This window comes from Oenanthe melanoleuca, chromosome 7 (genome assembly GCF_029582105.1).
Source record: "Oenanthe melanoleuca isolate GR-GAL-2019-014 chromosome 7, OMel1.0, whole genome shotgun sequence".
Lineage (NCBI taxonomy): Eukaryota > Metazoa > Chordata > Aves > Passeriformes > Muscicapidae > Oenanthe > Oenanthe melanoleuca.
This window is the reverse complement of record NC_079341.1, coordinates 7021280-7049022: the sequence shown is the minus strand read 5'-3', so window position 1 is coordinate 7049022 and position 27743 is coordinate 7021280. Positions and strand designations below refer to the sequence as shown.

The window sequence follows — 27743 nt, the reverse complement described above, 5'->3', positions numbered from 1 at the left end:
GGTCATTTGTCTAAGAGAATGTGTTCTGGAGCTACAAGATACTTTTTCCCTTGATCTGATGTGAAATGCATCCTGTACCATTTCATCATCATGACATTACTGAACTCAGCACACAAATGCTGCATTCTCACTCTGATACTCTACCACTCACATTTTTCTACTAAAAAATAGGGCAAAAAGGCAAAGGAGTGGCAATTTCAGCTTTTTCACTAATGTTTTTTGGTTTTTTTTCTAAGCTCTATTGTGCTTAGAAAAACAGCTTTAAGAATTTTTAAAAGTTTTATATTCCAGGCAGAAGATAAAACCATTAACTATTGCACACATCTTGACTTTGTGACTCTACTTGAGACTGTACAGCTGAGCACCTCCTGCTCCCCTGAAGACAGCAGAAGCTCTAAGTTTCCAGCATCACCCCTCTGCAAATTTGGGTTTTAAAGAAAACATCCACTCTAACAATTTCTTGTCAAGTGGTGCAGGATCTGACCCAGATGACAAGTCTGAAACACATATTTAAATGCCATTCACACCTCACTCACGTGATTCAAACACTGTATAATAATAACAAAAAACAAAAACAAAAAACAAAACAAAACAAAAAAAAATAAAAAACTGGAAACATTTTTTCTTGGCTCTCCCAGTTTCTTTTTTTGTTTTTGTTTTTTGTTGGTTTTTTTATTGTTGTTTTTTTTTTTTTTGGTAGCTATATGGTAACAGCATTCCAACTGAGCTTTTCATATTAAAGTAGAACAAGAGAAAAGGTCATAGTGCACTCTGGAAAGCAACACTCATTAATGCAGCGTTCAAGGTTAGATCAAAAGGAGCAGTGGAACTGGGATTACACTGACTTAAATGGCTCTGCTCCTTTTTGCTTATTTGCTGTTCACCCCATAGTGCCTGAAGCTGTTGACACAGCTGCCTGCCAGCAAAATTTATTTAGAAACTCCTTCATATTGTACTGTTCACAGTCACTGTAACCGATATTTCAGGAATTATATTTATAGAGCAGCTGTCAGCAAAAGGACTTGGTTGTGCAGCAGAAAGTTACAGTAATTCACTGTTTATATTCAAGGCACAGACATGGCAGAAACCATATACAGAGAGGTTCTTCAGCTAAATTATCAGAGAAAGGCATGGAAGTACCTTGGCTGTGTTTTGTTCTCATACAGTTGCCAAAAATCTGTCTTCACCAAAACCAGTATTTTCTCACTTACACATATCCAAAGCAATCGTGCACAAGTTCAGTAATACCCACATCATAAAATAACACAAGAAGCTCAGGTTTCAGAATACTTTTCAAGCTATACTATAACTTCTTCCATGTTTCTTCTTCCTTAAAGAGAGGGAGGATGCTTCTTTATAATTATAGCTTCATAGAAGCAATGCCAGTTTTAGAAGATAACAAATAGCATTTACTGAAGGCTGTAAAATGTGTGAGGTACAGTATGCCTGACATCATCTCAGAGCAGACTGTTCCACTTCATTTCAACTTGTCTTTTTGAAAACTCCAGATAAATAATGACACCTGTCCTAGTGGACTTATATAGCACATCTGGGGCAAATATACTTACCTTGATTATGCCATTTAAAAAAAAAAAAATAATTCTAAACCTTAAATCCACAGGAAAGTTTCCACCATCCCCCACAGCCACAGCTAAGCAAGCAGTCTTTCCTAAACCCCCCTTTCCAAATTTGTTTATCCCATCTGTATTTTCTTCAGCTCATAGATGAATTCCATATTGAAATCTTAGAGAATTTTAATGTGATAATTAATATCCTCTTGTTCTGCAAAATATTTAACCTTCTTTTGCAAGGTCATAAGAGTAATTGTTATAAATACTCTGGTTCAACAGACCTAAAAGACCCTTCTTTTCTGCAGATGAGAAGTTTTGTATGTCTCAGGAACGTGGTATCTATGTATTTCACATTACAACTGGATTTACTTACATACCCAAAGAGTAATGCTGATTACAGTTGCAAACAAAAAAAAACAAAAAAAAACAAAAAAAAAACAAACAAACAAAAAAAAAACAAACAAAAAAAACCCATCTGCATCTGCAGCATAATGTGAAATAATAAAGCTAATAAATAATATAATAAAAATAATATAATAAAAAATAATAAAGCTAATATGTATAGGCCTAAAGTAAATTCTACAGTGGGTGATAGAGAGAAAGCAAAGCTGTACTCAAAGGAATTAAACCACCCTGCAATATATGAGTAGCCCCATAAAACAATGGGTTATAGCGGATTATAGAAGACAGCAGTCAGAACTCAAATTAGACATCAGAAACTGTATCCAAGTTGAAAAGAATACTCATGACGAGTCTGAGGGTTGTCTAAAACTGCTGCCCACACAGGCTTTAAATAGTGTATGTAACGTGGTGGTAAGAGCTTTCAACAAAATAAAAGGGAGTACACCAAATGGTAAAAAAAAAAAATTAAAACAAATAAAAATAAAAAACCACTAAGCCAAACTATTTTCTTAAGGTTAATTCAGGGACCAGGAAGTTAGAGTGCTTCTCAAAGGAAATCAGCTATGACTTTTTACAGTTCAAAACCACACTGTCCTCTATAAAAAGAAAATACTAAAGGGGAAAGAAAATAAAGTTCCCAAATTAGACATAGTAATCCCTCACATTTTAGGTAATAAAGTATTTACAACACTGAGACTAAAGATGCAGTCAGTCTTACACAGGGCAGAAACACCCAAGTAGAATATTTCTTAATTCCTCTGCATGAGGCATTTCTGCCAGGGATATTCTGAAGGTCTCTAAGACTAGAGCAACAAGCAATACACAGAGATCTACCCCAGCATGCTACCACTCAATTTTAATCCTACACTTATACACATTTTGGTTTTTCTCCCCAGGTATTCAGGCAGTGCATCACCACTGACAGCAGTGGGACTCTAGAGATCATTCCTTTGTACTCCCTTACTGATGCTGGGAAGGAGCACAGGGCACTTCAGTCAGCTTGTAAAAGTCACTGGCTAATGTGAATTACTCTGCTCTGCACACAGGCCAGCTCTGTGTGACTCACTGCTGAGCCTCCACTGCTGTGACCAGGGTTGAATTAACTGCCACAATGAACAAAACACTCAGCGAGCCCATCTTATTCTCAGACAATACATTTCATATTCTGTTTTTCTTGGTAACATAACTACAATTTTTTCTTCTCATTCTATTCTTATTCTCACTAAAAAACAATATAGACAAATTACATGCTACAAGAGTGTTGGACAACAGAATTTTTCATAAAAACGTGAAAGAACAAAGTGTAAAAAGCAGATTTAAGAGTTAAGATAAAGTACTACACTTCTTATTTGACCACTACATGTCATCTGTGCCAGAGACATGAAGAATGGAGAGGGTATGAGCATATCAAGCTCAATAAATAAGCAAAACACTCCTGGAAATATTGGAAAGAGAGACAAATGAGTTTTCAGCTATTGGTACTTGGTACTTAATCCAGAGCCCAAATTAAATAGGAAAAATGACAAATTGGATTATGTTCAGCTGTATGATATGTAAACACTATGTACAAATACAAGTCTTTCATTACTATATCTCATTTATTAATCTTCCCAAAAAGTGTCTACAAGGAATTGTATTAAACTAGTTATCCAACAAGAGCTCCACAGAGTTCTGCCAGGACAACCAACACACAGCTCCCAGCCTTAAAATGGACAGCAAGCCTAGAACTCATTGTCTAAGAAATAACCACACAAGCTCTTCCTCCACAACCAGCCTTTGCACACATACAAAGCCCTTATGCTCATGTAAACCAATCTGCAGATATACATCTATTTACAAAGGCAAAAGCTTGTCTCAGTGATTTTTAATGGGTATTACAAAAGATGCCACAAAAATAGCAAAAAGTCCCGGACCAGCTAATATTTATATTCTGCTATAAAACAGCAGGATAAGAAATCTTAAAATGCCTATAGTATCAGAAAAAAATAAACCAAAACAAAATGTTGGACTGTTGGAACATTTTAATCCATGTGGAGGTTTTAAAAAAGCTTTTTTGATCTACGCCCACCCACATGCCAGCACAAAAACATCTATGAGATGAAATAATTTCAAGCAGATCACAAGACTTGTGATTGAAAGAGCAGTGATAAATCTGCACACTACACCACTCTAAAAACATGCATAAGGCAGTGAATTACTTTCCCTTGCGTCTTTAGGAATGGAGTTTGTGCACACATACACACATTTGTGTGTGTATGCATGTAGAGTGCTCCAATACACAATTTCTGTGTTCTATACTTGAGTCTGGATCTCAGCAGTACTGTTTACAGGAGAGTCACAAAAGCAGGCAAGCAATCTTTCCTTCAGCTAGTCTACTCTCTGACTCCACGCTGGAAAGGGACTGAGAAAGAACAATGCAAGGCTCAGAAGCAGTTGTTATGCAGTCAATAAACAAACTTCTCCAGTTAGAAGCTGGGATTCAGAACTCCTTCCTCTGTACAATTTATAACATAATTACAGTATTGCTAGCAGCTCCAAATGACTCATGCAGGACCATTTTGGAAAAGTACCTGTCTCCTGGAGCAGCTTTTCCATCTAAAACTTGTGCACTGCACTGAATTTATTCCCACAGGGCACCTCTTCACTGTAAAAGAAGGTTTATGTTGTGACCCTGGGCACTGCAGGACTTGCCATTTGGCAAGGATGGTTTCCTCATACAGCTGCTGTAGCCTGGCAAGTTCCTACACTGCTTGCATTCCCCTAAAATACTTACTCCTCATGCAACTCATGGACTGCAGAACTCATGCAGGCAGCTGAAGTCAGCCCAGAATGTGCCACAGTCCCTGTGCAAACAGCAGTTCCTGCAGCAGCAAACACCAGTGGTGCCACAAGGACACACTGCAAATCCATCCCACTGACCAAGAAATTTGGTGTAGTGATAGGAAAAGTCACAAAACTGTAAAACCAGGAATCAAATGTTTAAAAGGAGCTGTTACATATTTAATGGGAAGTTTCATGAACCACTAACAAATTTCATTTGGAGACGAAAAACAGAACAAAGCCCCAAACAAGACTCTAGTTGTACTAAGCAAGATTTCAGTGTGTGCTCCAGACATTATTTGTTATGTCAGTAAGTAAAGAAGACAGCAATTATAAACATTGTCTGAAGACACATGTAGAGCTGGAAATGGAGCTAGTGGAGACAGGAAAGGTGAAGAATAGACACAATGCAGGAAATTCGTGGGGAGGCAATCTCAAGTATATGACTTGACTAAATTGATTCCCAGGACTGGGTTTACTTAGGAAAAGAACCCAAACAATCTGAAGTTTTCCAATCAGTAAATAAAAGATGAAGATCTCTAAATACATAACTTCAGCTAACTGATATCTCTTATCACAATATTGATAGTGAACACACATTGATACACAGTGGCATATGGAGCAGCTGATAGAGCCATCACTTCATATGGAAAATACACTCAGTACAGAAATCACCCCAAGGATAAAACTCATCTCTTATGATGCATTAGATGCTACTACTTTAATTGATGCTGCTATCAAAACTCATGAATAAAAGTGATGTCAACACACAGTAACAGATTTGATTATTGATCTAAAATGCCTTTTTAACACTAGAGAATTTTGCACATTGACACTCAACTCCAAAGAATTGGCAGGATTCAGAGATGAGTGCCTGCCATCTGCACATGAATATGTATCAAGGGTTCATTTGATCAGTAACAAACAGCTTACAGTCATTACAACAACCATAAAGAGCACTATGTAAAGAAGGACTATGGCACTTATTTCAGCCTACAGGATTCCTGTATGAGATACAGTGACACCTTCAGAATATGCACATACACTCCAGCAGCATATCACTTGTAATCAAGACTTCAAGCAAATAAAAATCAAATCAGGATGGACAGGCTGAGACAAGTAGTTGACAACATGAAAGACTAACAATAGTGCATCTGTCTGAAGGTAAAGAAGCCATCCAAAGTTGTAATCTGATCTCCTATCTTGCCCTAAAATCTGAATCTATATAATTCAAACTGGAGAATAATTCTCTTAGTAATTTGAGATCATATAGTGGACACTAGTGCTATATATTCATCATGAAAAGCCTTCACCAGAGCTTTCAGACTGTCTCACACTAAGTGCTTCCCATGGCCAAGTCTCTGCTGGGCTGTAATACTGCATCCCTCCATATTTTTCTGAAGCACTAGGTTTATTACTACTTCACTATACTCAAAAACACTGGTTGGTTACATTACTTCTGCCATCCTATAAGAGTCTAAAGCACACTTTTGTACACCTCTTCAGTCACAGCCTAAATTTCCCTAATACTTTAGAGTACCTCAGTTGAGATTGGAATCACCTAAGACCACCCTCCTTCTTCTGAACTCCTCCTGTGGATCAAGGTACAGTGGACAGCATCTAATTTCTCAACCTCTATTATATTATTCCATGTTATGACCATGTAACAATACAAAATTGATAGGTAAGAGAAAGAAAATTCTCCACAAGCAACTAAGTGGAATCCCAAAGAAAACAAAACTCAAGTAAACAGGGACAAAACGCATCAGGTATACAGTAAATAATTTATTACTCTGCAAAAACAAGGGTATTTTCTCCACGAGGATCATGGCTTTTAAAGACACTCAGTTGCTCCTCTCCATGTGTAGGACACATTATTATTATATGCTCTTGTCTCTATCCTCACTGCCCTTAATTACAGGCATGGAGCACCCAGCTAAGAACAGGACATGAACCACAATTGCCTTTGCAGATAGAAGCAATGCAAGGAATGAGGGTCATGGGCTTCACTTAAAATCTCAGGGTTATGCAAATATCACAAAAGCATCACATAGAGAACTTAATCCCCATCTGAAGCAAGATGGCCTTGGGCAAATTAAGACTTTAGAAGCACCACCCAGCCTCATCCTGGTTAATTCATCCTGTATTACAGGAATAATCCAGGAAAGAATAGAACAAAAGTGCAAAACTCCAAGTTGCACAGCACAATGCATGGAACACTGGAGCTGCAACATTACTGGCATCCATGGCAACTTCTCAAATTGCCCTGGTCACAGGGACATTCTCTTTTAAGAAAAACCTTAATTGCCATTAGATACATGTGGTAAATAACAGTTACACAAACTATGCAAAGACCTACTGTTTCAACTAAAACATTTCAGCATTCATAGGTATGAGGTAATATGGTAGAGAAGGCTATCTATAGAAACTGAAATTTTTATCTTGAAATATGTTTTAAGTGTCAATAAGTATTGAGGAAGAGGAGAGGGAGGCAATACAAAAAAAGATTGCCAAACTACAAACCTATAATTAATGCTCAGTTACTAAAACACACTATATGCAATCATGTGTGTTTCACTGCATACTTTATACTAAAATAGAGGTATTTCATAGATACTAACAGAATGGAAAAACACCTTTACAAAAAATGTAACACAATTCTCTTTCTAGAAGTATTTTGGATGGGCTTCTCAACCATATCATCAGATAGAGATTTTTAACAAGCATAATATACTTTAAGTGGGTAAGTTCAATTTTCATCTTAATTTTTAAAAGCTCTCTCAGATTTTATTTACCAAATACATTCTATCACAAGAGCTGTAATCAGTGACCTAAAGCCAGATAGTCTCCAACTTTATTTTGCAAATTATATTACATAAAGCAAAGATAAACCTAAGCCATAGTGAACAAAGTGTGTTAGATGGATAAATCACTTTTAGATAAGAGGCTCAAAAATTATTGCTGAACCAAAGCTATTAATAGGATTAAATTTAAACATCTCCCACAAACAAAAGTTTCAAGCAAAGTTAAGTGTAGATGATACACACAGGAAGCTCTTTCAACATTGTACACATTAAAGTAAGGATGGCATGGGCAACCTGAGTGCAGGTACCCGGCAGTGCAGACTAAAGGACAGCTTCACTAGATGCCATACATCACTCTGCCCTGAGGGCTCACCATGAGAATAAGCAACACCCATGAATTCCTGTGAAGGAAGAGGATCCTGTATGTTTATGTGTAACTGGGAGGCTGTTTCCAGAGTCCACATAAACGACAAAAAGGCTTCTCTCCTCCCCTTTCACTCCAGTGCAGTAACAACCTGTAAGAAAGCAGCACAAGCTCTCCTGCCACCACAGCTGCACTTCACATGGGCATGCTCTAGTTCTGAGTAAACCCACTTGCACCAAAGTGAGCCATACCCAGTCAGGCACAGGCAGTACACTTCATCTTACTCTAGTTCCAAATGAATACCTAATATATCCCATTGAAACACAGCATTTAACTTTGCCACAATTTAGATGCAGTGACCCCTGCAATGGCTGAACAGGCCAAAGTCATTCATCTCACCTGTCCTAAAAGCAGGAAGATGCACACTAAGTTAATTAGGAGAGAAAATAAAATACACATTAAACATCTTCCTTCCACACTAAAGCTTCTTTTGATCTTTTAAAATGGATGAAAATTATCTTCACAGAAATTAAGAGCTCTTACTGTTTATGTTCTCCAGTAAATTTACCTTCCTGAAATATCATCCTGATGCTAGAGCTCATTTTGCAGCCAGTAAATGATTTCCTACTCTTTTCCTCCACAAAACCATTTTAACTTCACCTTCAACTTTTCCCTCCTTTATTTTTTTTGGTTTGTTGAGATAGCAGCAATCAGCTTGTACTGACCGATGATGGTAGATGAATATACACAGCAATCCACAATTTCTGGAGTGGACCTTGCATTACATGCTCTGCACCAGACTGCCATTACTGGCTTTGAAAAGCATATTACTCCAGTTAAACACCACTATGGTGGAGTTCTGGTGAGGTCATGCTGGACAAACACTTAAATAAATTAGGGAATATTACTTGTAAACGCTGTCCAAACACAATTCTGCCATAAAAAAGGTCCAAATGTTGTAGTGGCCGTACAGAGGGACAAGTAGACTCAAAACCTGCATTGTCACTCCACAGCCTTCTGTGGACTAATGTTGATAATAACTTCAGCCCATAAACTTCTTGCCAGGTTAGGGTTTGGATCGATCTCTCCTTTCCCAATGAGATGAAAAGTTCCAGGTATTCTTTTATTTGGTAAATTTTATAATTAAACATTTTCCCCCTAGCAAAAAAAAAGAGTTAAAGGACACCCCTTTCCATGTGCATGTTACAGGGGTGTATACTTCAAACACAGGTTTGACCCTGTAACCATTCACTTCCCATAAATATTGCAGAGCAGCAAAAACCTGCTGGACTCATTTGGAGGAATTCTATTTTGCTTTTCTTAATTCTGTTGCTAGATACTCTGTGATATTCTTTAAGATGTGTATTGCTTTTCCATGCCTAGAGGCAAAATGTAATACCACACGCTAGAAAAAAAAAAAGAAAAAACAGTACAATAATAACTCAGGTTGTATAAAAGAACTGTAGTCTTGCTAAAATTTCCTAAATTTGTTAGACAAAATATTGAATTCACTTTCACAAAGACTGGTATTTCACTATAACCATGGACAATCCTCTTGCACACACAATGAGCAAAAGCACTACTTCCACATAGGAAAATCCCATTTTGATTTCTGAAGCTTCTCAGAAGCATGTGTACACCAAGTAATTACTCTAAACCAGGAGCAGATGGAGCTCCTCTACTATTGAGACATTAGTTTGAACCCCCAAGGTCCAGATGTTCCACTCTGGGGGTTCCCACACGGAGGGCTGGTGAGGTGATGGTCATACAGGTAACTAGAACCAAACAGGGAAGCCCCACAGAAACCCAGCTTCAAGGGGATAACAGAGAAACCAGCTCCAGACCCAAAACAAGCTCCCTCCAATATGCCTGAAAAAATTCCACCTGATCTTAGTTCTATCTTCTCTGGCTGTATCTTCTCTGCAGTTCTGCAGGAAATAACCACATTTAAAACAAGACAAAACCAAAAAAAAAAAAAAAACTCTCACCAAATCTCTGTATTTTTCCAATTCAGATTAGAAACAACCTAAACCTGCAGTGGACAGAGCAAGCCTTTACATGTTCAAAATATCCAGGAATAAAACCATAATTCATTCTTGTCATAGGGCAGAAAAACATGGATAGCATTTTTAAATATGTTGTGAGGTGATTGCATGTATTCACAGTCTGACAGCTCCACAGAAGCCTGGATTACCTAGTCCAGGTTTTCCATGCTACTAGCCTATGAAAAACCAAAAATGCTGAAAGAATGCAGCTGACCTTCTCCTAGGGCACAGTAATGACCATACAGTCACAGCCAAGAGAAATGTAGCCCAACTGCAAAAACATTAAGATATGTACACGTGGGGAAAAACCAGGATACAAGATACTCAGTAAAAACTAGCAAAACATGGAATCAGCTTTTTATAACAGTGAAGTCTTTGATGAAGAAAGTTTCAGAGTCCCATAGTACGTTTTCCACCTGTTTTACTTACTTTACCAGCTATTAAATCACTTCCTACAGTAGGGAAGAGAGTAGGCCAGCAGAGACAGAACTGCAAGAACTACAAAAGCCATACCTAAACATTCATGAGACCAATATGGGACTCTAAAGCTCCCCTGCCCTCATTTCACCAGGCTAGTTTCTATAATAAAATACTAATGCAGCTTTTACAATTTGAAAGCACAAACACCCACACCCAAGCCTGTTACAACCAAGATAACTTTCTAAGAGCTTCTAACAGAGAACCAGCCCTGAGCAAGGCTATTGGGTGAACAAAGGAAAGACACTGATGTACCACAGCAAGGTGGAATGAGACATGGAAACCTCTCACCAGCTCATCAAAGCCTCTGCAGGTTATCAGCCTCCCTAAGTGAGAAATGCCCTGGACGTCATCTGAAATAATTAAAAAACATTGGTTTTAAGCTGCCCTGACAGGTAACTGGGACGTGGGAGGAAGATGACAGAAGCCTTTCCCTCTAGCCAAGGATAATCTGAATCCCACTTCTAATGCACTGCAGCCCAAGAGATAATTTTTTTCCTATTAACAACTCTCAAAGGGATTGACATATACATGTTGATAATCATTAAAAAGTTATCTTAATTTGAAAAACATTTTTCATTTGGTATATCTGTTGGATGAAATGATCACAGCTTTGCCACTTAGTGACTACATGTCAAAAGGGGTTTTCTATAACCAGGCTTGTAAACAGAACAGAATCCCAAGGACACTCTTGTGTATCAAATGTATACCACTACCACAAATAATCACAATAAAACAGGATATTTGCTGTGCATGAAAACATAAACAAAACTAAATGGATTTATGGCAAGAAACATTGACTTTGCAATCCAATGAAAACACAAGATGTGAGAATTTGCTGTGAACATTCAATTTCCATAAGCAATACCAGTTCAATCAAGCACTGGCTTGTATTGTGCTGAAAGAGCTGGAATTCCAGCATAAAGCTGTTCTGCATGGCAAGCTTCTGAAGGCAATCTTCCTGTATTATACATGAAGTTCTTTCAGTACAGCCATTCTGAGCAAGGTTTTGAAGATCAAGGGGTTTTTAGTTTAGCACCTTTCTCCTACTGCTGATGTGATCCAACCACTTCTCCCTTCCCATGGCTGCTAGCTACAGCAACTGGACAAAAAAGATGTGGCAATAAACTCCCCTAAATACCTTTTTGCCTCCTTTCTTGACACCTGCCAGGAGGACATGATCTCATCTTGGCATTTACAATAAATTCTTTTCCAAGCTTCCCTTTTTGGTAAGGTGTTTGCTATATAAGGCTTCTAGATATCCCTGCTTACATACCAAAAACTTCTGAAACTGCTGCAAGCCCATTTCTCTCCTCTCTCATTTTTTGCAAAAAACTCCCTGTACAAACCAGAAAAACCCAAGTTTTGGGTTTGTCCTGGAGCACACATACTTCATCTTTTTAGAGGGATTGAATTCTTGGAACCTCATTTGAAGGATAGTTAAACTGACTGAAAATAACAAGCCAAATGGCAAATAAATCAAAGAAATTACAATAGTCCAAAAGTTAAGACAGGTATGACCCTGTCAATTTTCTATCAGCAAATTCTCTGATTTCAGACAAATCCAGTTCAAACATACATTTACATAAAATATGGGACATTGATCAAAATTGTTTCTAGCAAATGTTTGCTTCAAAAACACCACAAAGTCTCTAAGTCAATTCTAAGATGTTATATGCCTCCCCCCGCATTCTCCTACGAAGTCATGACATGTATTTTACAAATAAAGGACAAACTGTTCATTTTTCATGGTGCATGGAACTGAAAAAAATATGACTGCTTTGATTTTTTAATGAAAAGCTGAACAGCCACTACAATACCTCTGTTCTTTCACAATTCAGCTATTCACTAGATTTCTTACCCAATGGAATTACATTCAATTTACATTATTGTGCTCAATTTCCTTTAGGAAAGTTCCTTCCTACATCAGCCTCTCATTTCTTTGGAAGTAACACACCATTCAACTACGTATGTAACAAGCTAAACTTGAGAGCCATTTCCCCTGTTCCACATTAATAAATGTAATCATTCATTAATGATTTAACACGAAGAAAAAAGAGTCATATTATGCCTTGGAATAAAAAAGCAATTTCTTTTTTTCCAAGTTAGCACTATACAGCATATAGCTAGGACCATCTATTAACCAATTATTTCAACTGGTGTGCTAGAATGTTGAACAGATGTCCACTAATCCCCTAAGCAGTCAATTCAAATCCACATGCCAAAGCAAACAGTACTGATGTTTGGCAACTTTATCAGCACCATCACAACAATAACTCCCCCTATGTATTCAATACCTATGCACAGAGACTCTCTAACCTGCACACAGATAAAAGCTCATAGTTTTCACGTGTTCCAAATTTTCAAGCACTCCAAAAGTGTCTGATCAAACCTATAGGGGTAAAATGTCCATCCAGTTCTCTTAAGCACAAAAAAAAAATCTTCTTTGATCCAAGTTGTCCTTGACTTACACATCACTAAGAAATAACTTTGCACTATTTCATTCTTACCTTCTTCCTCAATAGAGGATAAAGGAGAAAATTAGTCCACACACAGGACAGCAAAAAGTATTAATCCAATTCCACACAACCACTCTTAAAATTTCTAACTCTTGACATGGGTATATTCCACAGCAACTACAACCTTTGCTGTCCAAGTCCTCCAACACTTTAGTCCACTGCTCCTACTTAACTGCTGTGTGATGCTCTCCTAGAACTCCAAGCTAGACTGGGCTAGAACTGAATTTGTCCTACAATAAGCTACCAAAAACAATCCAGGGGTTGGTAAACCCAAATAGCCAAGTTTCACCAAAGCATGTGTTACAATAAGTCAGCTGAGAAAAGAGAATCCACTGTGAGTGATCAAAAAAAAAAAAAAAAAAAAAAAAAAAGAGCCTTTTTCCTGCCCACTGGTTTCCTGCCAGTGAATCCTTTTGGGCTCAGCAGGTTTGTCAGTCTGTAGATTAATTTAGCTGCTTCCCTTCCTTATGGAGTGTGCAGCCTCTGGGGCTTTTCTCTTCACTGCTCCTTCTGTCACTTCATAGGAGCTGTGCCTTTCTGCAGCACTTGCCAGGTGTCCTGCTGTCTCTGGGAACTCCTCTCCAAAAGCAGACTCCTGCACCTCCTGTCTCCCACTTGGTACCTGTGATCCACACTCTCTTGACAAGGATTGCAGGCATACAACAAAGTGAAATGGAAAGAAAGCAGTCTGTCAAGTCCACAGCTTCCATGCCATCCTTCTCAGTTCTGCTGTTAAGCCTCAACTACCTCAATTTAAACACTACCTCTCATACTACATCAAAATCCACACAGTGGGGAAGGAAATTGATCTATACACAAAAAAAAACTGGTAAGATGTTCTATCCCCTCAATCTCCTAAGTTCTTTTTAAAGATCATAGCTGAGCTGTCAACCTTACAATAATGAGAAGAGTCCACAACATGAAGTCAATGCTACCGAGTGCTGTCCTAGGAGTCCAACTCAACACATTGGTGAAGGCACCAAAATGTTTCCCTGAGTACAGCCTGAAACCGTAAATAATAAATAGTTTAACTATCAGTAAAGTTCAAAGCCAAACCTTGTTTCTAATATGGCTTATTACTACAAGAAAAAGGACAAACTACATCTACACCTTTCACAAGCCTAAGAAACGGCTCTTTTCCTAAGACCATAGGAAGTTACTGAGTTTTGAACAATAGAAAAAAATCAAGAAGTACAAATCAAAGAGAAGCTGCCTATTAAAGACATTTCCTAAGAAGGAAAAAGCTTCTGCAATGCCAATAGGTGACCAGTTAAAAAAAGTGTTCTGGGAGCTTATCTCTGGACCCTTAGGTCAACATCATACTTCAGAAAAAAACAGTAAGCAAGGGAGACTGTTCCAGATGAAACAGTCAACAGCTCATCAGAATGCTAAGCTAGGAAGCAAGAGCATTTCTAAATTTCATGACCAAAATTACCTGCTGCACCTGTCACAGGCCATTAAATTTCATCTAGGAAGGATTTCTACCTCTGAAAAGCTACAGCAAAAATTTACATTTTCAATTTCAACGTCTCAATGGATGGCTACAATGTTTTCCCAAATGGTAGCTTGTCCAAAAGATGAATCATCTTCATTGTCAAAAACATATGCCTCACCTCCAAAGTCAGTTATTTAGCATCTGTTTTAGTGATTGATACTTGCTATGTGTCTCCCTCCAAATCAAAACAAGTATTACTACCTGCTGGTTTCCTACACAGTAAAGGCATTTGGAATTGCTCTTTCTGGAAAGCATTAGGTCTCTAACTGCCAGTCTTCTACACTTTTTTTATGGCTCTTTTTTACAGTCATAGAACTGTATGTTCTCAAGAACTTGGTAAGCAGGCATCATGGTCATGGCTGTATTTTGAAATCAAACTTTGTTAAGATGGAGATAAAGCAAATATCACCTACTCTATTTGCATCTCACCTCATTTTCTCTCCCATCCCTCACTAACACAGAATAATGATGCACCTCCAGCTGAGACTCACAGGTATCACAGAGGGCAGTCTCCCTACAGATTCAGATCCATTATTTCAGATATCAGTGACTGACAAGACCTCAAAACTGTAATTCAGAGACACCAACATATCCAGACACATCAGATTATCCCACATTGATTTATATGGGCCTGAAAAATGGCCAAATATTCTGAAGGACAGTAAAAAAACCACAACTGCTCATAAACAGGTTAAGAAAGAGCTGGCCTAAGACTTCTGGAACAGGAACAGTTATTTCTGCATGTCATCAGTCAGGGGTACCATCTGCTATAACTCACCTGTTTCATTTAACACCTCTTACATAAGGTTGACAGAAATGGAAACTGTATTTTGAGAGAAAGAAGCTGTGCATTAAATAGAAGTCAAATTCCTTGGCTTCCAACGTTGTCAAATATGCCATAATTTACTGTCAGACACAAAGTGGCTGTAGTACCTGCTTAGCAGAAAATGTTCATTCCTTTATATCAGAAAAATCACTTCTTATTCTCTGGTTAAAAAATAAGAGGAATATCTTGGAATACATACTTCCTTTTATATATATATATATATATATATATATTTTTTTTTTTTTTTTTTGGCAGAACAAAAAGATCTTCCAACTAAACAGCATGAAGCATGCCACCTACAAGGCTACAAATAAAAATATCTTTAATGAAATCAGTTGCCAGGATTCATTCACCTGGATGATGCTGGACCCTATTAAACTCCATTCAAGTGGATCACAGAAGATCATGTATCTTTTATCAAAACAAAACCACACATACTGTGACTACAGCCTTCAGGCTGCTACTTGCTTTGAACAGCAGGGATAGTGCTAATCCTAGTGAGCCATGGAAGTGCATTAAGCCTGCAGCAGCACTCCTTTACTTCTCTCTTTCTGCTATTCCCTGTTCTTTCCCAAAAGATCTTGAAAGACATAAAAGCTCCTAGGTTTCGAAGCACAACATTTCTCAGACTGTAAAAGGCTCAGAAGAGTATTTCCATGGCTGTTATTAAAGTCTTAGTGTTCATCAAGAGGAAGAAAAACTGATGAGCCTGAAGAACTGTGATAAAGGGCTCTTAAAATAAACTTTGTGTCACATGGAGCTGTTCCACTTTGTATTGACACACTGTAGATTTTCAGCTCCAGCTTGGCCTCTAGCAACTCTAAACACACAAGACAACCTTATAACTAAACCTTTAACCTGTAAAGAAATGCAAGAAAAGACAAACTGGATTAGCAGGCTACTGTTTTTTTAATTATTACTACCTCTGGAGTTTCACGTTTGATAATGCACAGAATTTTTATAATGCTGAGTACACAGCCTTGAGAAAGAAAGGAACTGTTTTACATGTGTCCTCTTAATTGCCTCTAATATGAGTATGTCCCAATCCAGCAGCATGGGGTTTCTAAATGCATGTTGAGCAAGCCCTTTTTGTACACTTGAGTTCATGACCAACCATGTCTAAAAAATTTGTATAAGATCTTGAAATTTTACTTCTGCCTTCTCTTTACTAGAATAAAAAGAAAAAGCTCATCATTTAGTTTGATCTTCAGCAGCTATAAAAGGAAGGACAAGAAGTCTGGAGACTCAGATGTCAAATTTAAGTGACCTTAACTACTGCAGTTACAGCAACACTTATGTAGCAATTACTCTAATTAGAGAAGAAACAGATAAAAATAAACAGATTTGTGCATGTTCCTGCTATCATTCCTACTAATACATGAGGAAAGATCTATGATAAGGAGCAAAAATAAAGCACTAAGTAGTGTCTCCTCCAGGAGTGGTCAAATCTCAGAGAACACACCAGCAATACAATATAGATAGCAAGCTAGCATGGTTATTTGGAAGATATATATTTTTTCAGCTTCTCCTGAGTCTTCTTCATATACTTGGAAGGAAAAACAATGAGCTACCTTTTTCAACTGCCATTTAATTGTTTTACCAAAATTGTTTCTGCCATCAGTGTGGGTGTGATCAGGGTCCATGTTGTGCAGCACCAGCCTCCTGTTACCTTGTCTTGGCCAAGCCTACACCTTTGCTACCTGGGATACATTTGAACCCTATCAGAGACAAACTTCTTTCTTCTGTAGAAGTAGAAAGAAAAGGGCATCCTTGTTAAGAAAAAGCCCTTTTCTGTTACATGTCACTATGTTTTTGCCACACTTCTTATTGCACAGCAGGATAAGGGTCCCTCTTCCCCAAGAGGCAAGAGACAACCCATCACTCAGTCTTTGTAAGCAAGGCAACTTTTTAAAGTCTCAGAAAATAAATTTGTTAAAAGCCATCCAATCTTTCCTCCTAACTGTTCAGGAAGATTCACAATGAATACTACTTAAAAATCCTGGCACTTTACCATGAAAAAAAACCTTATAGAACTTGCAGGAAAAGCAGCTTGGGGCTGTCACATTCTAAATGCAGGCACACAGTCACATCCAGGAGAAATGCCAGCCATACTGAGACGCCACAGCAGACAACTAAGGAGTATTTCCAAACAATATTCATGCTTCTTACTTGAGTCAGATCTAATATCTGAAGCAACAGAAACATCTGCAGAAAACATCAGGTACAAACAAAAGCAAAATGAAACAGTTATTTTCATAATCCTTAGCTAATTTTTGGCTACTCAGTAACTACTCAGCAGATATTAGTAGCTAGCATTCCCTGAATTTATAAAAATGAGGAAGCATTGGTAAACCAAAGCACACTAAACAAAGGTATGGCAATGCCATGTGCACTAGCAAACTGCATGCCTTATACCACTCCATTGCTTCACTGGGTAATAAAATGTTATTTTAACTTTTTGATTAAAAAACATATCACAATATTAGCACCAAGACAGTCAAAGTCCGGAGCATCAATCTACTAAAAGATATAGTTATGAAAATCCAACAGGAACATTCCATATTCCTCTCTCCATGCATTGGGGTTGTCAGCTCTTCAAAAATCAGAGAGAAATTCTAAAGAGTCTGGTAAACTTAAATCAAGCAGAAATTACATATCCCATCATCCATCTGTTGCTCTAACTCCTACTTAAAATTTAATAGTATGACTGTGTCTTTCACACACAGAAAGAAAGAAGAAAGATTCTGCTGAAGGTCACCCTAAACTGGATGGATAAATTCTAGCTAAAGCATCACCCTGAACATTTTAGATTTCTACTTTTTAAATTTTTAGAGAGAACACACTATTTTGCATATAAAACACTAATATATTCATTATTTCTATAGTCGGGGGATCTGACATCCATGTTACAAGCAATCTACTGTTTGTTCCACTATTTATTTCCCATAAATCACAAGTTTAGAGTTGATCACCTCCCACCTCAGGCATTCTAGATCTACCACAAAACATATTGCATACCCACATTTTCTGATCTCACCAAGATTGCTTATTTAGTTACTTCAAAATTTCTAATGTGTCCTTCTGTTCAACATATTTCTAATGCTAACAACAACTGAGACCCCAGTAAATAAGGCTGCCAGTTCCTGATTAGGAGTACATGGTTTTAGCATTATTTCAATTAAACTACACCAGCACATTCCATCACTAACTGGATGTTCTGACAAACTGTACAGGCAACACCTTACACTGTACCTGGCACTGTGTTAAACTATGTTAAGCCCTTTGAGGTTAAGTGATGCAAACCACTGCTCTCCACAGTCTGCTGATCACAAGTACTTGAGTAAGAAAAAAATCCCTTCTGGGTGCAAACAGCCTAGTCTTACATGGGATTGCATCAGACCACAGTTACGACAGGACACAAATACCTCACAACAGCTGCCCTCAGAAGATCAAGACACAGGGCAAGAAAAGAAGCAGGAATACATTTGCAAATTAGGAATAAGATCTAAAAACAACCTACTTCCTAGGACCAAAGAAGACCTTAACTCCTAAACTCTGTACTTCATAAAGTAGAACAAGGAATTTGAAACAGATTCCCACCCTGTACTGAACTAAAACACAACAAGTTAAAAATCATATTCAGTTTCATTGAATTCAAACTTTAAGGGAAGTTCATTCTACAAGAACACAGCTCACCTTCCTGGCTGGTCTGGAAGTCTAAAAGAGGCTCCTACTTCACCTGAGTACCTTAGTAAGCCACTACTAAGCTGAAACACTCTTAAGAAAACTGCATAGAGTGCACATGTGTATCAAGATATGAATGTCTGTTGTGAAAATTATTTTTCCAGATACTGGATAATAAAACTTTTATTACAATAAAGATGAAAACTTTGCATTTATAATTAATGTGTCAACACATTCCTGTAAAACAGAACTCCAGCTTCGTGATTAAGAAATCAATTCATGCATCACAGATCTTTATTGGTAAACACAAGGAGTTTCAGACGCATTCAAAGTACTTATTGTCAAGAAGCTACTGCTTTGTGAACACAATATCATAAAACCTATTTGTGAAGTCATTTTTGAATATTGCACTATTCTGTTGTAGAGAGAACAGTTCTCAAAACCCAGCCCTTAAAACAGAAGTAAGTACTTAACAAGCAGTTGAAACATTAGAACTGCCTTTATTCAGAACAACACAGTGTACTAGTGACTGAGTCTCAAGCCTATCTCCTAGAGGAAAAGTCCACATTTAACAATGGTCGAGAACTTGGTTGCACATGTAGGTACTTTATCATTACTGGACTTTCCATATAAAAATTCTGTCATTCATCTTCTCAAACTCCAGCATCAGAAAACAGCCACTGACCAAAGTTCAGATCTGTCCAAGAAACTACTCTGAAACTTGCACGGGTAAACTCAGTAGTTTTGATATTTCCCAGGAAGCCTTTCTTCCAGTAGTACCCCAGACAGGATTCTTCTTCTACCAAATTAGCAGTAAATATGATAACATAAGCTCTTCATGAGCTATGAATGTCGCATACCAAATTAGACAAGTGTCTTTTCCAACTGTTATCCTGTATAAATCTACCTTCACTCCACAAAAGATTTTCCTCTCAAATCTCACCCCCTCAACTCCCTGACATTTGGGAGCAACACATGATTCTGAGTCCCAGGTAGCTGTCAATTTGTTCCAGAGAAAAGTGTGGGGCCAATATTATAACAACTACTCAGCTGTAATGTATTTTTTGTCCTATATACTTAACCGGATGTGCAGCAGTTAAATAGAAAAATTTTTTTAGATATTAGAAATGTGGTGTATTTGAGTATGAAAACATATTTCCTTATGAACTATGTTTTCTTTAAGACATTTATGAACTTAGAAAAAGATGATCATGCAATATTAGAAAAATATTAGAATTACTAAATGTTACAATCCACAAAAAAGCTACTAAATCCAACACACTAAAGAACTAAAAGTGAATCACTTGGTGCTTGTCAGGCATAACCTGCCAAGCTATTAGCTCTCATTTTGAAGGCTTGCATTTGCTCAATGGCTGACCTGCACATTGCAGAGTCTTAGCACGAGAAATGGCTTTTAGGCTCAGCTGCTTTCTAAGTGCCATCCATCATCAGGAAAAAGAGATTATTCCCTTTACAGTCGGCTACTTTGCCAAATTCTTCTGGCTCTGTACCATCAGTCACACCCACGACTCCCTGGGGAAAAGCAAACCCTAGCTCTGTATCACTCTGCTCTTGCTCAAGTGCAGAATGAAAAGCAATTAGCATTTTATGCCATTTATGAGGAAACTGAGGCAGAAAGACAGCTCTATCATTGACCAGCCCCTCTCCCTGCACCAGCCAGCAGCTCACAGGGGCACATAGAGGGAGGCTGGGAACTAAAACTGGAGAGGGGTGGAGCTGGGAATATTCCATGGTTTGCATAACAGAACCATAAACTCACATGCAGCAAGTGGCCCTTTGGAAGCCCTTCTAAAAATACATGTACACACACATTATCACTGATGCAAAACACCGTAAGGGTTATTACTTGCTCAGCCAGAAGATGGTCCAGGAAGGCTCTTTTGCTTTGCAGTAAGGTTTCCTACCCACAGTTTGCTTATACTCTGAATGATAAACAAGATTCCCTTTCAACTCAAAACATCTGCTCTTTCATTCACAGTACAATAAATACATTGCAGAACAGATTCATTTGCAACAACATAACAAACCCCAAATGCCTCCATAGGTGGCCTTTGCCTGGCCCTAAAGACTCTGCAAAAGGGTGTACCAGGTTAAGCTTTTATCCTCAGTCTCCTGTGAGCCCAGTTCACTGCAGGGCTACAAAACCACCAACACAGCAGGTTTTTGCACCCCAGACAGACATTAAAACACAGATGCACCCCAAGGGTTCTAGTTCCTTCCCCTTGAACAAAAAGGGAGAACAAGGAGGTCAGGACTATCAGCCCATTGTCCAAATCCAGGCCAGAAAACCGGCCTTTCAGAATAGTCTTTGCCTTTCCTAACTGGACATGTAAGAGGCTAAGGAGGACAACTACAGTCACCACTTCTGTCATGGTCTGTGTTCAGTGCAGTAATCACCAGCTGGGCTCAGTTCTCTCCTTCCCTTTAAATTCCAATGTCATTCTTGTAGCCACCAGCATGCAAACAGTTTCACAGTAAGTTAAGGATGAGATGTCTTTGGGTCTCTTTGCAGTTTCACTGCAATCTGTCTGACTAACACACACCATTAACCTGCTTAGTGAAAACCCAGCAAGAGAAACTTGAAAATACTATCCATAAACTGAACAATCTTTCAAAATGGTCTATCACTGGAAACACAAACCTGACCTTGTATTCCTCTTTTGAAAAATATATGCCCAAACCACATTCCAAAGACATTTCCAACTTAAAATGTTACTACTCTTTACTGCCACATTTAAACCTACTGTGCCAGCAGAAAACAGAAGTCACAAGTTCAAAGGATTCTTGAGACCCTGACACAACACACTTTGAAGCCTAAAGCTGCCACTAAAAGTACAATGTCCTCTACTTCATAGTCAAATAGCAAAAAGCAACTAAAGCAGCACTGTGGGCTTGGGCTTCTTGAGGGAGGAAGGGATGGCACTGAATCCCTCCTAATATCCAAAGCAAAGTGTTTTCAACACCAAATTTCTTACCTGAAAATCAGACAGTGGACAAGAAACCAGCTGGTATAGATCCTAGCATGGCCCATCAGCCTCCCCTGCTCACTGATGAATGAGAGGGAGCACCCCATTCTTCACCAGCCCTATACCTGCTGCAGCAGCAGCCACTGCAAGGCTGGGCTTGCACTTGCAGGAGGAGCTCAAGGCACTGAAGAACTCCTGTGCAGCTACTCTGAGAGAACCTTTCTCAGCAGGTAAAATCAGCACCAAAAAGCTGCAGCCAGGGCAAACAAGCAGCATTGGACTGTCCCTTTCTGACTAGAGTCCCTCAGATTTGACCCCAAACATTCACCTTGTCTACAACTAGAGCCACTTTGTGACCAAAAAAAAAAAAAAAAAAACCCAACTTGGATCACTTTTTTCTCTTCTTCACTGCACAAAGAATGGTAGCACCAGACCACTACATCCTGGAGTCCTTCATTCCTATCCTTTCTTCTAGTGAAAAGTTCAGCAGCTCCCACACAAAGTGGGCTTGCCTTGCCCAGTGCCTTCCTGGCACCTGTGTGGCTCCACCAGCAGTGGCCTTGTGTCTTTCCTTCTTTAACCATGATGAAAAATTCATCTGAGCACCACGAACAACTTGCCCCTCCCCACAACAGGTGGATGTTCTATGCAACTTGTGAATCTTGACTCCAATCAGCGTGAGGAAAATGACTCAAATCTCTTCCTTAATCCCAGACAAACTGTTTGCCAGGTAGCTGTGCTGCAGTTATTGGCAATTCCTAAGTAGTAAAGAGCAAGTAAACCAGCTGAGGGGAAGCAAAGGGCTGGAAATCTCAAATGTAATAAAGGAGGGGATGTTGTCTTATCTGCCTGACTGTTGCTAACTAGGAACCACAGCTGAATCCAGCCAGTTTTGACAGCAACTATTCATTTAGAGAAAACTAGTTATCTTTGAATTGATGACCAACTGCAAAAGGAAAGTTATGCCAAATTAACAAGTTACAGCACAGAGCCTGAATTAACATTTTTGACAAAAATCCCTGTACTTAAACCCTTCCCCAAGATGAGCAGACTATGTTAATTTTATTGCTTTCAGATAATTAAATTCCACATTAAGTAGGGCTAATCCATTCTGTTTTAGCCTAATTACTAACTGGGTTACAAAAGTTGGGGACTTTTTTTCCCCCAAAGAGATTAAAATAGAATTTATTTTTTAACATTGAGTCTCCAGTGGTCTGTCACATCTACTGAATGAAGCCTTGTAGCACAGTAATGTGGACACAGCAGAAAATTCAAGGCTATGTCAGTCTTGCTCTTCCTGCATTTATTCTGCATTTTGTTAGTTATGCTAATTGGGATTGTTAGCAAATTACTTCAGTACACTGTTAGTAATTTATGGTTTTCCTTTGTGGAAACTAAACTAAATTGCCTCTAAATCTAAAGGATTAGACTTGACAATCCATATGTTGACATTGAAAGGAATATTTGGGTTCTAAACACAGGCTTATCAACACTCATCCTCCCTGACAAAGAATACTGCCTACTCAAAACTTTAATACAATTCAAAAATCATCAGGAGCTGGCATTCTTTAAGCTAGTCAGTTGTTTACCACCTTGCCCTTAAAGATGCTTTAGTACTCCTAGACATCCCAAAGGATGAACATAACTCTTGCAAAAGTACACCTGTTACAGTGAAGGCTTATTTTATGGTGAGAACATCTGGATCTGTAGAAGGGACTGGAAACTTCCTTCTTCATCCCATATAGGCTCCACTGTTCTTTCTCTCACCTTAGATAAATGCAAGCACCACTTTGTAAAAGGAAAAAAGTTTATAAAAAGACAAGCTCTGATTTTTTTTTTAAGTAACAGATTTCTTTCCTTTCCAATTTCAACCTAATAAGCATCCAGTATTACTGTGTAAGTGAAAAGTAAAGACAGATGGGAAATGGGGAAGACAAAAAGTCAGGTATTAATCCAGCAGGTAGGGTTAAAAATGCCATGACAGAGCTCTAGATTAATGCCACTTACAGTAGATTAGCCTACCCCTATGGAACCATAAGATCACATCATCACACCAGGCTTTGTCCAAGAAATAAATAAATAAATCAACAATTCACAAGGCTGTTTTTCATTAGATATTTGGCATGCTAGGAAGAGTAATCAGGGAACATAGATATAAACAACAGTTTTCTATTCATCCTGTCCCAATAAATGAGACCCTGGAAGAGTGCTTACTGTAACTAAATGTATTTAAGAATTTTCACAGTACAAGTACTAAAATTTGAGGCTTTATTCTTAGGCAGAAAGGCAAGAGCCAGAAAAAAAAAAAGGCATGTAAGTGAAGCTCATACAGACTCTTACACAAAGAGTGACTGTCCCATGTGACAAGCACCAGCAGAAAGAGCCTATTTATATTTCTCTGTCTCCAACAATCACAGCTGAAATGTATCTTTAGGAGCCTGAACTGAAGTTTAGAAGACTTTCAGCATACTGCTGATTCTGCAGAACTCCTATTTCTAGGTTCTTTCTCATGTCTCCCAATTTATGCCATAGACCAACATAATCTAATGCCTGGGAACACCAGGGCAAGGGCTGAAGACACACCAAATTCTGCCTTGAAACACCACCTCTTTATAGACAAGATTTAGCTATATTAAAAAAAGTATCAAAAAAGGAAAATAAACAACTCAAAACACCAAATAAATCCAAAACAACTAGCAAAACCCCAGCAACCTGTTTCCATAAGACTTTCTTTAAGCTAAGAGGCCAAAGCTCATAGTTTGTGGCAGAATATCAGACCATCTACCTATTTATAATTTATTTCTCAGAAATATTTTAATCAAGAAACTTCAGCATCAGCTATGATGCATTACAGGTGCCAGAACATCATCACATTACACAGTGTAACTCCACTCTGAGAGCACAGCCCATGCTGTTTAAAATACTGCTCATGACAGAATTATGTGAGTACATCCTCTCACCCCCACACTCCTTTATTTAAGCACATGCCTTGGATCAAAAATGCAATCATTATTTTAACATAAACCATAGAGGTTAAAACTCTGCTTCCTCTTGAGAGAAAATAATTAAAAATGTTTGTAAGGAAGTCAAGTAACAAAAATATCACAGTTTTATGGTAAGTCTTGCTATGACTTCATCAGGAACAAATCCCTACCTAGCTACTTGTATGTCTTCAGCACAACAAACTGTTTGTCAAGTTCTGAGAGAGATTTCCCCTTCCCAACTCCCAAGAACACAGCCAGCAGTTTATACCAGCAAACCCAAATCCTACAGCAAACCTTAACCAGAGTCCTACTAACTTCAAAATCCATCTGACCTGGCCAGTGATACTGGCTCCTTATACCGGAATGCAACAGCTTGAATGGAAATGAAACCAACAGAATAAAGTCAACAGGTCACAAGTGTAACTTTTAAATTACTACACTTCCCCAAGAAACTGCCCAGTAAAAAAAGTAGATTTGTGTTCTCTCAAAGCAGTGATGGCAGCCTTACTCTGAAGGCACATCACCTAAAGCAATGATAACTACATCTGCACGTTCTGTGATCTAACCCAGTCGAGCACTGAAATGAAAATAAAGCAACAGATAAAATAATCAACCTGTGAAAGTGAGATAAAAAATGGTCAAGAAAAGGTACATCAAGGAACCATGAATTTGTAATAAAAATGGACATAGGTCTGAAGATATGTGCTGGACATAAAGATTTTAACCACACTCACCTTGGATAAGGATTAGCTTTGACTATTCCACAATTATTATGTTTCATCTGCCCTGCAGTGACAACAGAAGCATTCAGATGGCACAAGGACCATAGTTGTTTATAGATTTTCCCCTGTGTAAACAGCATACTAAAATGTCCTGTAATATTTCTGTTCCAACAACAAATAGAAATTAACTCTATTTACATCAGAACACCAATATATGGGATTGGCTGTTTGTGCTAGCAAGCATATTTATGTGCTCAAATGTAGATATACAGTAAAACAAAAAAAGTTCTTACTGAACCTGATCTAGTAGTTCCCTCCTCTCCACATATCTTGCATCTCACCTCGAAGGTATCTGCCAAAGTTAAGAAATCAGTCATTAGATCAAACTCTTAGTAACTCATAAAATGATTTTTAAATCTTCAATCCATAAATACATATATTGCTAATACTTTGGACATCAAGTTTATCTGGTCTAATAATTGGTCAGACATTAATCAAGAGATGATTTGCGTACAGATAACCTTTTTAAGCACACAGGAAAAACTTACTAGTGCCAAGGACTAATTAACTCCCAAGGGTTGAAAGCATGTAAGAATTTTGGGGACGTGTTCTCTGGCATACATATCCACTACAACTGTCCCCAAGAATTTCCAGGATTCCTATGAGATCTTATGACAAATCACTTAAGTGCCTCCTTTGGGCAATTTCACCATGTCTAGTATACAGGCTTTGTGTATAAAAAAAAAAAGGCACAAAGTGCTGAATAATCTTGTCAAATGCACTTTTCCCAAATATTACAGATTAAAATATAAGTTTTCATAAGTGGATGCATTTCCTCTGAAGTTATCAAATGTGGAGAAATAAAACTGAAAAGATGATTTTCAGTGGCCTGAAGAGGTCCATGTTAAAAAAAAAAGTATCAACATCCCCAGAGAAACTAAAATCTTCCCAGTGCAAGAAGTGAGATGTTCACCACAGCACTGTGGGCACAGAAAAGCTCAGCAGTCCTTGCTTATGCACCTGGGATAAGGTGACATTTTTCACACTTGTTACAGAAATTTGTCCTCTGCTGTCTGAACTCAATACCCAAGAGAAGCCCTTGACCTTTTTTTCACCACCAGGAAAAAAAAAAAATCAGTATTTCTGGGATCCAGCCAGTGAAGTCATGCAAAAGAATAACAGTGACAGTTAATTAGTTGCTAATCATGCTTTGGTTTCAGGATGAATGCCACCAGAAATACTTCATTCATTCTTTTCATTGATATTAGACATTCATTGTTACAATTACAAAAATTTAATACAAACAATTCCAGAAGACTGTCTCTAACTGAAAAGTACTTGAAAAAAAGCTCATTTTTGTGTATGCAGCTTGAAGAGATCATTCCACAAACCCCATGTCGTTCAGAGCTGATGTGCAACTGAGAAGTAGTATGGAATTTGAGAGAAGCCATATGGCAAAAGTTAAATATTTTGGTGTCAAAACACCCATCATATCTTAATTCAAGCTTACCACATTCTTCACACTTTTGAGACATGAGATCCAAAGGCTGGTCACAACTGGACAATTTTTCCACCGATTTTTATGGACAAGGGTCAATTGGTTATTTTGCCTTGACAAGAGCATGACATTTCAAAGTTGCCTTCCACCACTGAGCTCTCTGTAGTTTCAGAACAAAGGGACTGCATATTGCCTTTATACACAGTTAGGCAATCAGAAAACAGTCCAAATTATTTCAGAATTAATAAGACAAGCTTTATGAAAGCATCAGCATAGTTTTATTTCCAGGCTCACTTATGCTTAAAGAGTTCTAAAACTTGAATATGCTCAATATAAAATGTTAAACATTTACATCCCAGTTGACAGCAACCCTGCATTAAGTGCAGGAACAACAGAACAGCTGATGCTTCCAGAGCATGGGTTAGAAGTGGATATGCTACCAAACACACATAGATGGATCATTACAGGGCCATAACTAATGATCACTGCCATACACTGGGCCTCCACAGCACTGCCTGTCATCAATATCTATTAGCAGAAGGCTG

At 38.2% G+C, this 27743-nt stretch overlaps 1 protein-coding gene across 5 annotated transcripts in view; it reads right to left on the bottom strand.

The window, feature by feature from the left end:
* Positions 1-27743, bottom strand: part of GULP1 (GULP PTB domain containing engulfment adaptor 1) — a 135927-nt gene that overhangs the window by 90682 nt on the left and 17502 nt on the right. For 2 of the 5 annotated variants that reach the window (XM_056496500.1, XM_056496503.1), the window contains exon 2: positions 25999-26052. The exons of 2 other annotated variants lie outside the window; for them this stretch is intronic. The gene's annotated coding sequence lies outside the window, so the exon portion shown is untranslated. Of the gene's footprint in view, positions 1-25712; positions 25755-25998; positions 26053-27743 lie in introns of those variants that run through there. One more of the 5 variants, XM_056496499.1, reaches the window with a different exon arrangement.